Source organism: Bos grunniens, chromosome 1, assembly GCF_055505025.1.
Source record: "Bos grunniens cultivar Pamir isolate PY7600 chromosome 1, Bosgru_T2T1.0, whole genome shotgun sequence".
Taxonomy (NCBI): domain Eukaryota; kingdom Metazoa; phylum Chordata; class Mammalia; order Artiodactyla; family Bovidae; genus Bos; species Bos grunniens.
The window spans coordinates 46696163-46709588 of NC_141165.1; the positions used below are offsets into that span (position 1 = coordinate 46696163).

The 13426-nt window shown below is 40.7% G+C and overlaps 1 long non-coding RNA gene across 8 annotated transcripts in view; it reads right to left on the bottom strand.

The window, feature by feature from the left end:
* The window catches only part of LOC147379386 (uncharacterized), a 35312-nt gene extending 21886 nt beyond the window's left edge, over nucleotides 1–13426 (bottom strand). For 2 of the 8 annotated variants that reach the window (XR_015160629.1, XR_015160623.1), the window contains exons 1-2: nucleotides 6877–7014; nucleotides 6618–6683 (exon numbers count right to left, since the gene is read on the bottom strand). This is a non-coding gene — a long non-coding RNA (uncharacterized LOC147379386). Of the gene's footprint in view, nucleotides 1–5954; nucleotides 6049–6617; nucleotides 6684–6779; nucleotides 7015–11366; nucleotides 12960–13085 lie in introns of those variants that run through there. The other 6 variants (XR_015160632.1, XR_015160624.1, XR_015160621.1 and 3 more) reach the window with 5 other exon arrangements.

Here is a 13426-nt window from a genome sequence, read left to right on the forward strand (position 1 = left end):
CATGGAGTTAGAATTGGCTCTTTCCTGCAACACAATGATGATTGCATACAATAATCCTCAATGTGTGGGAAAAACCTATCTCTAAATACAACTTCTCTCAGCTCCTGAGAGAAATTAGAATCCTGGCTTTCAAGATCAATTGGATCTGAAACCCATATGAAATGAAGAATATAGGAAAGTAAAAAACTGCCCTAAAATGCACCTCCCCATGAGCTGTACACCAATCCAGGGCCTGGGACCTGCAACCTCCATAGTTTGTATCTAACCACAGGAACTGGGCCCAGGCAGTAGGCTGAACCTGACCTACTGCAGCTCCCATTTTCTCTCTGAAATGGCCCTTCTTCATAGAGATTTTTGTGGGATACATTAAGAATTTCATCTGGGGCTTTCAATCATACCACAGGCAGTCAAACTTGGCCCAGAGGAAAGAAAAGGCTTGGAGTTTCACTTAGTCCTATCCCTCAAATCTATTTCATTTCTACCCTGTAGACAAGTAAGCATACGTTATTTTTGTTATTCAGTATATTCTAAATTTTATGTCCTTTTTCTCTCCTCCCATCTCCTGAAGGAAAGTCATTGTACAGGTTTGCTCCATTTGGTTCCTCTGATTCTGGATTGATCACTTACTCCTTGGAAGAAAAGTTATGACCAACCTAGACAACATATTAAAAAGCAGAGACATTACTTTGCCAACGAAGATCCATCTAGTCAAGGCTATGGTTTTTCCAGTAATCATGTATGGATGTGAGATTTGGACTACACAGCTGAGCGCCGAAGAATTGATGCGTTTGAACTGTGGTGTTGGAGAAGACTCTTGAGAGTCCCTTGGACTGCAAGGAGATCCAACCAGTCCATCCTAAAGGAAATCAGTCCTGAATATTCACTGGAAGGACTGATGCTGAAGCTGAAACCCCAATACTTTGGCCACCTGATGTGAAGAACTGACTCATTTGAAAAGACCCTAATGCTGGGAAAGATTGAAGGTAGGAGGAGAAGGGGATGACAGAGGATGAGATGGCTGGATGGTATCACCAACTCAATGGACATGAGTTTGAGTAAACTCTGGGAGTTGGTGGTGGACAGGGAAGCTTGGCATGCTGCGGTCCATGGGGTAACAAAGAGTTGGACACAACTGAGCGACTGAACTGAACTGAACTGATCCTGGATCTTCCTGTCAGAGCCTATATTGTTCTCATTGGAGTCTGACTGGCACCTTAATCTCCTGTCTCGTTGTGCCACAATCTCCTTGACTTATATTACCCCTCCCACACATCCCGACTTCTGTTCTCTCTGCCTTCTGGAATGAATGTCTCTTCAATTAGGTCAAGGTATTATGCTGTAATAACATGAAATCCCGATAGTCTAGTGGTTTACAACAACAAAAGTTGTTTTTTGATTTAATTTCTCATTCATGTTCTATTCCATGTCACTTTTATTTTGGGACTTGGACTGAAGGAGTAATCACTACCTGTGACACACTGGTCATTTTAGAGCAGAGAAAAAAGCAATGGCTGCTGCTGCTAAGTCGCTTCAGTCGTGTCCAACTCTGTGTGACCCCCATAGATGGCAGCCCACCAGGCTCCCCCATCCCTGGGATTCTCCAGGCAAGAACACTGGAGTGGGTTGCCATTGCCTTCTCCAATGCATGAAAGTGAAAAATGAAAGTGAAGTCACTTAGTCGTGTCCGACTCTTAGCGACCCCATGGACTGTAGCATACTAGGCTCCTCTGCCCATGGGATTTTCCAGGCAAGAGTACTGGAGTGGGTTGCCACTGCCTTCTCCGAAAGCAATGGCAGAACTATGCAATCTCTTTTAAAAGTCACGTGTCCCTTCTACTCATATTTCCTTAGTCAAAGCAAGTCAGAAAGCCAAGCCTAATACTGGTGTGTGGAAAATATAATCTTCTCTTAGTATAATTCCTTCTATAATATAATCTTTCCCTGTTGGGAGGGGCTGGCAGGGTGGAGCTGGACCTGTGTTTGTTTTTGCAAACTGATACAAATTAAATTCTAACTTTATGGACATGTAGGAGATCCAAGTTAGCAGTGATCTACTCCACCCTTCTTCCCTTTTTATTTTTGCAGCCTCCCTGTTTTCACTGGCCATTTTACTCATTTTCTTTCCATCCTTCAAGCCATAATCAGCTTCTTTGGACTCCACAAAAGATCGTAAGCTATCTTTGGTTGAGAGGTTGAGAAAAGGAAGAAAGAAGTGAAACAAGGAGAAAGAGGAAAGGAAACTACTTTATTTAAGAAGCTTAAACCAATGTACTTTCATAGATTTAAACAAAACTATGCTCCATAGCAAAATTTCATCTGTCCAGCATGGTACAGACTAATGATATTATCAGTTTTCAGTGGCCATTTTTTAGTCACTGCCATGTTTGCTGTGATTGTGCATAGATGTGGGGGTACTTTATGAAACCTCTTGACTCTGTTTTGTCCAGAGAGTACAAAGACCATGGGACTGTTGGAATAGCTGGTAAGAAGATGCATATGGCTGTGATGGAAACCAAAGTAGAGAGAATAAACATTTTAAATGAGGAGAAAATGATGAGAGTTGCATGTGTGTAAGGGATGAGTTGTTTCCCAGAAGGAATAGTTCTGAAGGACAAAGAGAATCAGGCAGCAATTGAAGAACTGGGCTTTTGCAATCAAGGGTAATCAGCAAGAGATGAGGCACGGTGATTAACAAAATGGAAAGCCTTGCCCACAGAGATAGATGATCAGAATCAACACAGATGTCCTTTAGCCTGTGTTAATTCAGGAGAAGGCCAAGAGTTTGTTTGAGAACTTAAAGGCTAAATATGTTTGTGGTAGACCAAGGCCGGGCCTGCCTACAAAATAAGTGGAAAACTCCTACACCCTGCCGCCCAGGTGTAGATAAGGAGCAACTGCCCCAGGCTGGGCACAGCAAGCATTTCAAGGTCTGGAATCTGGACATTAGCCTGCATGAAATGGCTTACTGAGTAACTACATTTTTGCCTTATATGGTAGCATAAATTATTTCTGGTTGCTAACGTGTCTGGAGGTATGAAAGATATTGAGCCCACACTTCTGGGCTCCCCTGACCTCCCAGACATCTCAGTCTCTTCAGGCTGCCAAGACGAACAAATTTGTGATGACTCTGTGAAAAACAAAGGAGGCACTGGACAGCTGCATCTGCCTTACCTCATGTCTATCCTTTGCACTGCTTACATGCTGCTTTGGAAGTAAATCAAAGTGTAGCATCTTTGAACTGAACTCAGAGTGTCACTTGCGCCCGTTCTCTCACCTAGACCAGACTCCGTGTTCTGACTCCGCGTGGGGTTAAAGTACTGCTAAGGAAGCTCCTGTTAAAAGCCACGAGTGGCCCATTAGTTTAAGGCCGGGCCCCATCTGCACTGTCAAATCACTAGGTAAGTGCAGATATTATATCTGCAGAGGTCAAGGGATTACTGCCTTGACAGGTTTTCAAGGGTCTATTCTGGTGGAGAAAATGCCCAGTGGCACACATGTGTCAGGAGAGACAGGACAAGTGATTTAAGTTTTGAGAACCGTCTAACTCCTATTAGATAAAAATATGCTTATTTATTACAAGTTTAAATTCCCAGTCACATTAAACAGTGGCAATGGGGCCCTAGTCCCATCTGCTTGGTATCTCCCTTTCCCTCTTACACTCTCTCCCCAGGCACCTTTACAAACCCCAGGCTCCTTTCAACATAATATGAACAGCACTGCCCAACTTTATTCAATATTAGTAAGTTATAGTACAAACTGGGGCATTTTTAACCATGGAAGAGAAAACTGTTGGTAATGATGCCAAACCATAGACCTAACTTGGGACCCTCATGGGAAAACTGGAATTACAGTCACCCTGTAGATGTCCTAATTCCAGTATCTGCCTGCTGAGGTTCCTTCTGAAGAGAGCCTGTTCTGTCCACAACCCCTGCTGGAGAGGCAGCCCCAGGCTCATCAGGCTGACCCTAAGCCACAAGACTGAATTCTAGTTGAGCATGTGACCCAAGGCTGGTAAACAACCCTAGGCTAGTGACTCTGGGAGACCTTGAGGCTTGGCTGGACATGATAAGCCTGGTCAAATGGATTCTCTCCTTCATAAATCAGAAATACTGACCAAAAGAAGCTGAGGGGGTGTGATGCTTCTATTTTTTCTGCCTCTATACCGTTAACATGGAGAACAAGCATTGCCATTGTCAGTAAGTAACATCTGTCATTACACTGCAACAATTTTCAACTTCTTAGGGAGTGGAGCAGGGAAGTGGCAATGTAAAAGTCTCCAGCAATATCTGCTAAAATCACAAATGTATATCCTTGACCGAGTAATTTCAAGTAAGTCTAGAAATTTATCGGATATCCTTGCACATTTGCAAAGTGATATGCTGCTGCTGCTAAGTCACTTCAGTCGTGTTCGACTCTGTGCGACCCCATAGATGGCAGCCCACCAGGCTCCCCCATCCCTGGGATTCTCCATGCAAGAACACTGGAGTGGGTTGCCATTTCCTTCTCCAATGCATGAAAGTGAAAAGTGAAAGTGAAGTCGCTCAGTCGTGTCCAACCCTCAGCGACCCCATGGACTGCAGCCTTCCAGGCTTCTCCGTCCATGGGATTTTCCAGGCAAGAGTACTGGCGTGGGGTGGCATTGCCTTCTCCAGCAAAGTGATATAGGTAGATGTTATTCACTGTGTGTGTGTATGTATGTGCATGCTAAGTTGTGTCCAATTCTTTGCGACCCCATAGACTGTAGACTGCCAGGCTCCTCTATCCATGGGATTTCCCCAGCAAGAATACTGGTGTGGGTTGCCATTTCCTTCTCTAGGGGAGCTTCCCAACCCAGGGATTGAACCCATGTCTCCTGCATTGTAGGCAAATTCTTTTACCATTAAGCTACTGGGGAAGCCCTGGCATTTTATAATAGACAAATATAATGTCAAAGACATTAACTGTTTATTGAAATATATGAAAGACACAGGAATACCTTTGATTCCACCAGATTTTCATAAAGATTAATACTGATTCAGTGAATCCCCTCCCCAAACCATTTTGTTTTTAATGCCTGAGGTCATATAGCTGGACTTTTTATACTATTCCTTTTGCTTAAACCTGCTTTTGCAGTGAGGGTTTCCCAGGTGGCTCAGTGGTAAAGAATCCGCTTGTCAAGCAGGAAACACAGGTTTGATCCCTGGGTCAGGAAGATTCCCTGGAGAGGGAAATTGCAACCCACTCCAATATTCCTGCCTGGGAAATCTTATGGACAAAGGAGTTTGACGGGCTACAGTCCATAGGGTCACAATGAGTCAGATACGACTTAGCACTTAAAACACCACCACTACCACTTACGCAGTGAACAGAATTATCACCACACAGAAACACATGGAGAGTCTGTCCTCCACAGTTAAGAAGAAAATGCATTGTTTTGAGGATTTAACAACTATTGTACATATTTTATTTGTTCTCTTAGTGACTTAAAGCAATGTCAAGAAGACTATGCTTTTAGGCTGGTGTGTACTCATTAATATTGCAAGTAGTGTTTGTAATGCTCAACAGTTTTTAAAATGGACTGCGAACATATCAGAATATAATTATAACTGGAACAACTTCTTGGGAAGTTCCTTTGCTTATACAAGAAATGGTTCAAATATGATAGTGTACAGTTGCTTAATTACTCTTTGTTTTCATTTTTTATGAAATGCTTCTCTCTGGTTTATGATGTTGTGATGTAACTTTACCATTAGCCTGTACACACACACACATATATCCCAACTACTTACCACATTTCTAAGATAATTTTTCCCCTGAGTAAGATAAGACTTAAATGTTGAAAGAGGAGGGAATTCATGGGCTCTCTGCTAAAATTACAGAATATTTGTTGTGGAAATGGTTTTAGAGAATATTTGTCTAAAACTTTCATTTTGTAGATTATGAAAAATGAGATCCCAGGAGGCAAAATTACATACCCAATGTCACACAGATGGTCTGAGAGGCAGGACTGGAATCCATTTCTTCTGACTTTCAGGTTGAGATTTGGTGGACTGATCAGAAGGAGCAAACCTTTAAACAATTTGTGTTAAAGGTGCTACTTGGAACCCATGTTCCCTTGTTCCTGGTGACTTTCTGCCCCCTCCTGTTTCCTTATCAGTACTTTTAGTTGAAATGTACAGCCCAGACCCTTCTCTGTCTTTCACCTCCTTGCAGCCTTTCTTTTATCCTTCCCCAACTCCACTCCAGTTCTTATGTGTACCACTGCTCCTTCCTACTGTGCAAGGATTTTACAAATCTGCTCAAAATTCAAAGGAAGTCACTGAGAGAAGCATTATGTAATACAGAAGACTAATGGTTTAAAATGTAGACAGCAATGCAAGAGAGGTTTTTATTTGTTGATTACATTAATTAAGTGAATAATCTTGGTTGGAAGATGGGAGAGCTTAGTAGCATGGTTTTCAGCCTTTGAATAATAACCATCTAGTGCACTATGAATCACCAAACCTTACAACCACCTTTGTATAAAGTAAAGCTTAAAATCCATAGGAAAAATAAGAACTATGATTTAAAAGATTGCCCTTTAAGCCTATAAAACAACTAACGTTTTTAGAGTTCTTTACAGTTTATAAAGCACTTACACATTCCTTTTCCTCTTAGGGCTTCAAACAATCAGGTGAGCTCAGTAAGACAATCTGTGTTGTTATCTAGAGGAAAAACAGAGATTCAAAGTTAGAGTTACCCAGGTGAGAGTCAAATCTTAGTCTTCTAATTCTATAAATCCCATGTTTCTATCATCTTACCGTTCTGTCTCCCAAAAAGTCCAACCACAAACCCTCACAATTTAGAAACTGAGGAAATTGGACCAAATCTGTTTAGAAGATATGATGGTTAATGTACCGTCTGTAACAGGTCCAGGCTGCTGTGCAAGGTGTTCTGCTGTTTGGGCCAAATGATCCTGGAAGGTTATATGGATAATATTTTAAGGTACTATTTCCTGGATGCTGTGGCAGATGAGATCAGAGCACAAGGCATAGATATGCATGCTGGAGAGAACCTGGTTGGTTTGAGATGGTATAAATATGAGAGTATGCACTTGCTTACTTACTCATTTTTATGAAATGCTTCTCTCTTGAGTACATACTGACAGATTTTACTGATGAGAAGGCTGATATCTGACAGAGAGCTACCTCATTTAAAACCCTGGTATGAGACTTCTCTTCCTGCTCACAAGACCGAAAAAGGCCTCCTTCTGCCCTATTCGTCTTTGGGCCCAAAGGAGCAAAGAACATTCCCTTCAGGACCGCTCAGTCCTAAAGAAGGGGAGGTGCTGGGCTACTCATGAGCTGTTACTCTTTCCTGACTCAGATGTCGAGAGAGGAGCCAGGATTATTTCACTTATTGAGCTCCCACCACACAGAAGGAGACATCAGGAGTGGAAAGACATGTTCCTCCTTACTAAAGTTAGGGAAGATTTCAAGACTTAATGTAGGTGAAATACTTAGGGCCTGGTCCAGAGCTAGTACTTGACCAATGCAAGTTGTGTTAATTAGAAATACACAGACTTATTTCTGATTCTAGCTCCTCCATTAACTGTGTGTTTTAAGGCAAGAAGCCACATCTGTCTGGTTCACTGTTGAATGCCCCAAACCAAGATTGGTGCCTTGTACAGCACCTGTAATAATAATAACAATAATTAAAAAAATAAATTATCCTCTTGGAATTTATTTCCTCATCCATAAAATGAGGAATTTGATGTCTTGATGATACTTAAGTTTCTTCTTTGCTCTAATTCTATAAGAGGGAGTTGCAGCAAGTCTAATACACCTATTTTGTTTTAAAAAAATATATAAAAGGATTTGCTGCCAGCATCTAGTCTGTGTATATTGAATCCCAATATTTTAAAAGAGCAAATTCAATTAGAATAGCAATATATGTACAATTCTTTAATAATGTTGGGGTTAATTAATTTTACTCTACCCTCCAAATATCCCAATTTTAGTAATAGTGCAAGTATTTTCTTTTATTCTTTATAATTTTTCAAAAAACTTTCATTTGGGGTACTAGAAATCTTAACCCTATCAGTAAATGTCCACAGCTATGCTACTATAAAATCTTCTCACTTTAAAAGTTTAGGATTTTATGGGACAAATCCAATGTTGCCAAGCATTCAGATAATTGTTTTAGAAAATAATCTCTTCCTTGCTCACCAAGCCAAAAACAAAACCATCCTCCTCAATCGTTATCATGTGAGAGATGAGAAAATAGGCTCAGGTAGTAATCTTGACCTTCTGAGCCACCAGGGAAGCCCTAGTAATGTGACCAGGGCACAAAGTCAGTAAGTGGCTGAATCTAGTTCTGAGCTTTTTAAGGTGGCTTTGTATCTTATTAATATCTTATCAAGCAATTGGTACTTATAATCATGTGCCCCACTGTCCACTACACCGCTAGAAATTTAACATGGTCTGGAAGAGAACACGCACTGAACATAGTAGAATTTAGAATTTTTCCATTAGAAAATACAAAGTTCCTTATTTACATCTGAATAGATTTGCCAACAAGGACAAATATCATAAATCTAAAGTGAACAGCCTTAAACCTGAAATAATCACATTGTTAATTGGCTATACCCTGATACAAAATAAAATGATGGCACTAAAAAAATTTTTTTTAATTAAAAATAAAGTGAACTGCCTCAAAAGGCAGTGAAAAATATCACAGAAGGTGACTGAATTCTGCAACTTCAAAAACAAAGTTTCTTCAAGACTCAGATCTCCTTTCTGCCCTGCTGTTTCAGTTTGGAGTCTAAAAGACTATCTATCTACTTTGTGTCTGACTTATTTTCCTGTCAGACAGGAACTGGAATTTGAACTTTGCTCTCCAAAAGCCAAAGGCCAACTAATTTAGAAGGAGACTCTCAAAATCAATGATGGTTTCTTCTAGTTTCATTAGTTTTGTCTAAAGTGATTAAAGGATTTGATTTCCAGATAGCCATGAAACTTACTGCTATTTTTACAAATCACATTAATTTCTATACTTAATTCTGATCACTTGTGGCATTCCTGAGGCAAGTCTGGATTCATGCAGCATTCCAACCCCAGTGCCTTTTCAAGTTTCCAACAAAATCCTGTGTCAGTGAGCGATGATACCTTTATTGTAGTAGCCCCAAGGTGTGGAAGTTGTTTCCTGTGGCCTAGACTCAGCCCAACCCCTTCACTTGTTGAAACATCTGCAAATACTTTGTTCATTTCAGAGGCATCTGACCACAGCTAGCCTTCCATCTGGATTGCTTCCTCTTTCCTGATTGCTCACGTAAAGCATCAATAATCTGGGAAGACACTCAGCAAGAGAGAAACTGGGAGGGCCTAGGGATTAGATTGAAGTGCTTGAAGTTGGTTCTTAGGAGTTTTCTCTCATACTCATTCATTAATTGATTCATTCAATCATCACCATTTATTGGGTGATACTAGTGATGCAAATATCAACAAGAAGCAGTCTCTGTCCTGAAACAGGAAACAATATTACATGCTACATTTATTGTCTCAAGTAAGGAATTATATTAATCAGTTTAAAATAATAAACTGTATTTACTAGGTGTCTTCTGTCTGTAAAGTTCTACAATTGCTTTTATTCTTATCTTCAGTAGGAATAAGGTTTATAGAATCTTTTATCTGTTTGCCCACTTTGAAACTTATATAGTTTCAAACTGAAAGCAATACTCTCTAAAGGGTTTTGTAAATAATTGTTAAATAATTTAAGAAATATCCTAGGAATTTTTACTTGATATGTGAAATGATAAATTGTATTCCTCTGAGTAATCACATTCCTTAATATGTTGCATTTGCTTTAACATTTCTATATGTTAAAACTATTAATACAAAACTATCTGCTTAACTATTATTAGAAAAAGACTATATTTTAAAAGATTTTAATGCAGTTGGATTATTTTTATGCTCTTACGTGTTTTAAAAACATAAAATTCCATGTTTTAAAAATATATCTACATTGTGCACACATTTGCACATTTTAGTAAGTTTTTTATAATCAAACCATACAAAGATCTAATTAACTCATCCCAGGAGTTGCTGAGCAATAATTATACCTTCAAAGTACCAGAAGATTTAAGGCGTATACAGGGCGGGACCCATCCACCCAAGATTTCAAAACCACAAGGTTCTTCAGGTCCTGTTGGGGCTTATCTATTTGCACGTCTTCCCCTGCAGGAGTCTGGACTAATCAGGTCACTACATCTTGACTGTGGTCTCTACCATTCATTGTTTGCAACAGTGAACTACTGTCAACAGACCACAGGGAAGTTAGCAACGGATAATGAAAAGGCTAATAGCAAGGCTGTGCCCAGGGTTCAGCAGGACATATGGCCTATGTCAAATCATCTGATATCAAATCCAACAAATGAGCTCAGCCAAAAGGTTGAGCCATGTTGCCTGATGGCATTGTGCCCTTGGGTTGCAATGCAGTACTAAGCAAACTGTTGCACGTTGACTGTTCTTTCAGTTTGCTAAAATGGAAAAGTCAGGTTGTTTCTCCAGCACTGTTTCTGTTTTGCTGCAAAACATTTCCTACAGCGTTCATGCCTCAGCTAATCGTCATTGATCCAGATATTAATTGGTCATCTTGGAAGCAGACAGGGCTTCCTAGGTGGCTCTAGTGGTAGAGAATCTGCCTGCCAATGCGGGAGACAGGGGTTCAATCCCTGGATTGAGAGGATTCCCTGGAGGAGGGCATGGCAACCCACTACAGTATTTTTTCCTGGAGAATCCTATGGACAGGGGAGCCTGGTGGGCTCCAGTCCATAGGTTGCAAAGAATCGGTCACGATTGAAGCGAGCTAGCATGCAGCACGCACGGAAGCTGACAGGAGTTGGTTCATTTCTCCTTCAGCCGTGGCTTCTTCCCATCCCCCAGTGCTCCCTGTCTGGAGACTCATAACAGAGTAGTGCTATTAAATATAGTAAGAAAATACATGTCGAAGGGCAGATGAGAGCTAGGTGCCTAAGAACTCGGAAGAACAGAGAGCCCCTGAGCCTTATGGTACTTTGTTCAAATTTTTAAAAAAAAAACACTACTTCCTGAGGTGGGTGACATGTATCTTAGCAGGTAAAGTTAGAGGATGGAGTTCAAAGCCTACCCACCTCCTCTGCCAGGCACCATTATGCAGTCAACAAACTGCACATGTATATGGTGGCCTGGCAGAAAGGGTATCAGAGCCTTCCAATCATAGATGAGAGCACTGAGAAAGATGAAGTCAAATTTGATATGAAGAATAATGGAAAACAGGCAGTCCTGGGTGGTTCTGTCTTATGAATCTCTAAATAGGAGAGGTTGTTTAAGTATGGTATCTGCCTTCTGATTCAACTTAAAACTATTTACCATTTTATGGTGACTCCTTTCCTCTCAGGAGATTTCTTCTAAAAGTTGAGATGAGGAGCAGGTTTTATATGTACACAAAGATGTACATATTATATTCCTATTCCTAAGGTGGTCTGCATTTAAACAGAGGCAAAAACATTTAAAAATTGGTTACTGCTCTGTCCCCAACACCTAGAGCCATACCTGAAACACAGTAGGTCCCTTAATATGTTGATTAAATATATCTCAAATCCTAGACATTCAGTCACTGAGCATTAGGAAGCAAGAGTTATCTTGCTTTCAAGATTCCACAGATCAAATTAGAAAGTCATCAAAATTAGTTTTCTCTTAGGCACGTCATAGGCCAGAAGTCTCAACTCTCTTATAAAATAACATCACCACAAATACTACTCAAATACCAATTATTTAAAACATCTCTTGAACATCACCAACAATAAAATGTCTACAAGCCAAACATTGTATATAAGGATGCAGCCTATATATAGTTCAGTGCTTGATAAGACTGTGGAAAGTGTGAAAGTGTTAGTCGCCCAGTCATGTCTGACTCTTTGTGAATCCATGGACTGAAGCCCACCAGGTTCCTCTGTTCATGGAATTCTCCTGGCAAGAATACTGGAGTGGGTTGCCATTCCCTTCTCCAGGGGATCTTCTGGACCCCGCGATAGAACCCAGTTCTCCAGCAATGCAAGCAGATTCTTCTTGACTGTCAGAACAGGGAAGCCCGCTTGACAGACTAAGTACAAACAAAAAGTTGGTGGCAAAGATGCTTATAAACATTACTTTTTACTTTGTAATTTTATATATGGGGTTGCATAATCACAGTGTATTATTTATAATTGAATGTATCACCTTCCACCAAAGATTTCAAAGCACCTTTGGTGAGTAAGGTATAGTCCTCCCCACACATCTGGTGAAACAGGTATGCTATAAGCATTATTTTCATCAAACCAGGATCACACATGAGTCAATGGCAGGGCTGTATTACTCACTCAAGATACTTTAGTTTAGGGCTCTAACCCTCAGAGGATTGAGTACACATTCATTCATTCACTCATTCCTTTCTTCATTCAAAACATTCACTTGATGCCCTTTGGGAAGCACTTAGGCTCGAGTCCCTACTTCCTCACTGAACTTGCAGCATATGAACATTACAATATGTTAAAAAAAAATTGTCATGACAAACATTTAAAATTTTTCTGCACATGGTGATTAATCCTAATTGTTTCATAGAGACATACTTACCAGCGAGTCACATGTATACTGAGGAAATGACCGAAATACAAAAAAATTTAAAGATCACTTCTCTCTTAAGTATGGATGTTAATCATGTGTCTATAACATAAGGCCTTTTTTTGTTTTTTTTTTTTTAATGTTTGCCTGGTGCAACTAAATACTTGGCGATTTCTGTGTCTAATTATAAGTTTCCGCTGTGTGTTGTAGCTGAGTTGGTACAAGATGTTCAAAACCATGAAATGATGAATGTAATGGCTTCCTCGTGTCATGGTCGCAATTTTTTTTCAGTTCATTTGTCCTTTTAGGTAATCATACTGTTTGTACTCTGACTCTCGTACTGAATCCACAATTATCGCTCTTGCCAGACCATGCCTCCAGACTTGACTGTATAAATTAAATGTGTATTCCAATGCATGCATATGCAAGCCGTGTGCACTGCCTGTTGAACAAAGTAATGTAAGCAACTTAAAGGCACATTTTACTGACCTTTGAGTTCCCGTGTTACAGTGGTTTTTAGACAGTTACCTACTGGGCAAAGTATAGAACAAGTGATTCACAGAGGTCATTATCAGTGTGTGCCTCGCAAACCGGTTTGATCGAGGAATCCAGCCCCCTAAGTGTGCAAGCTGCATTCTCCACGATGTTCTCTGGCTCCCCGTCCCCTAGAAGGGGCTGCTTCACCCTCAGCTCCCTCTGCCGGAGCTGGCGTGAGGGGCGGTGCGGCCAGGCCGCCGAGGCAGGGCGGGCGCGCAGCCGAGGCCGGGCTGCGTGACAGGCTGCACTTCCCAGCCCGACGCTGTGGTAACTGCCTGAGCTCATCGCCGCTC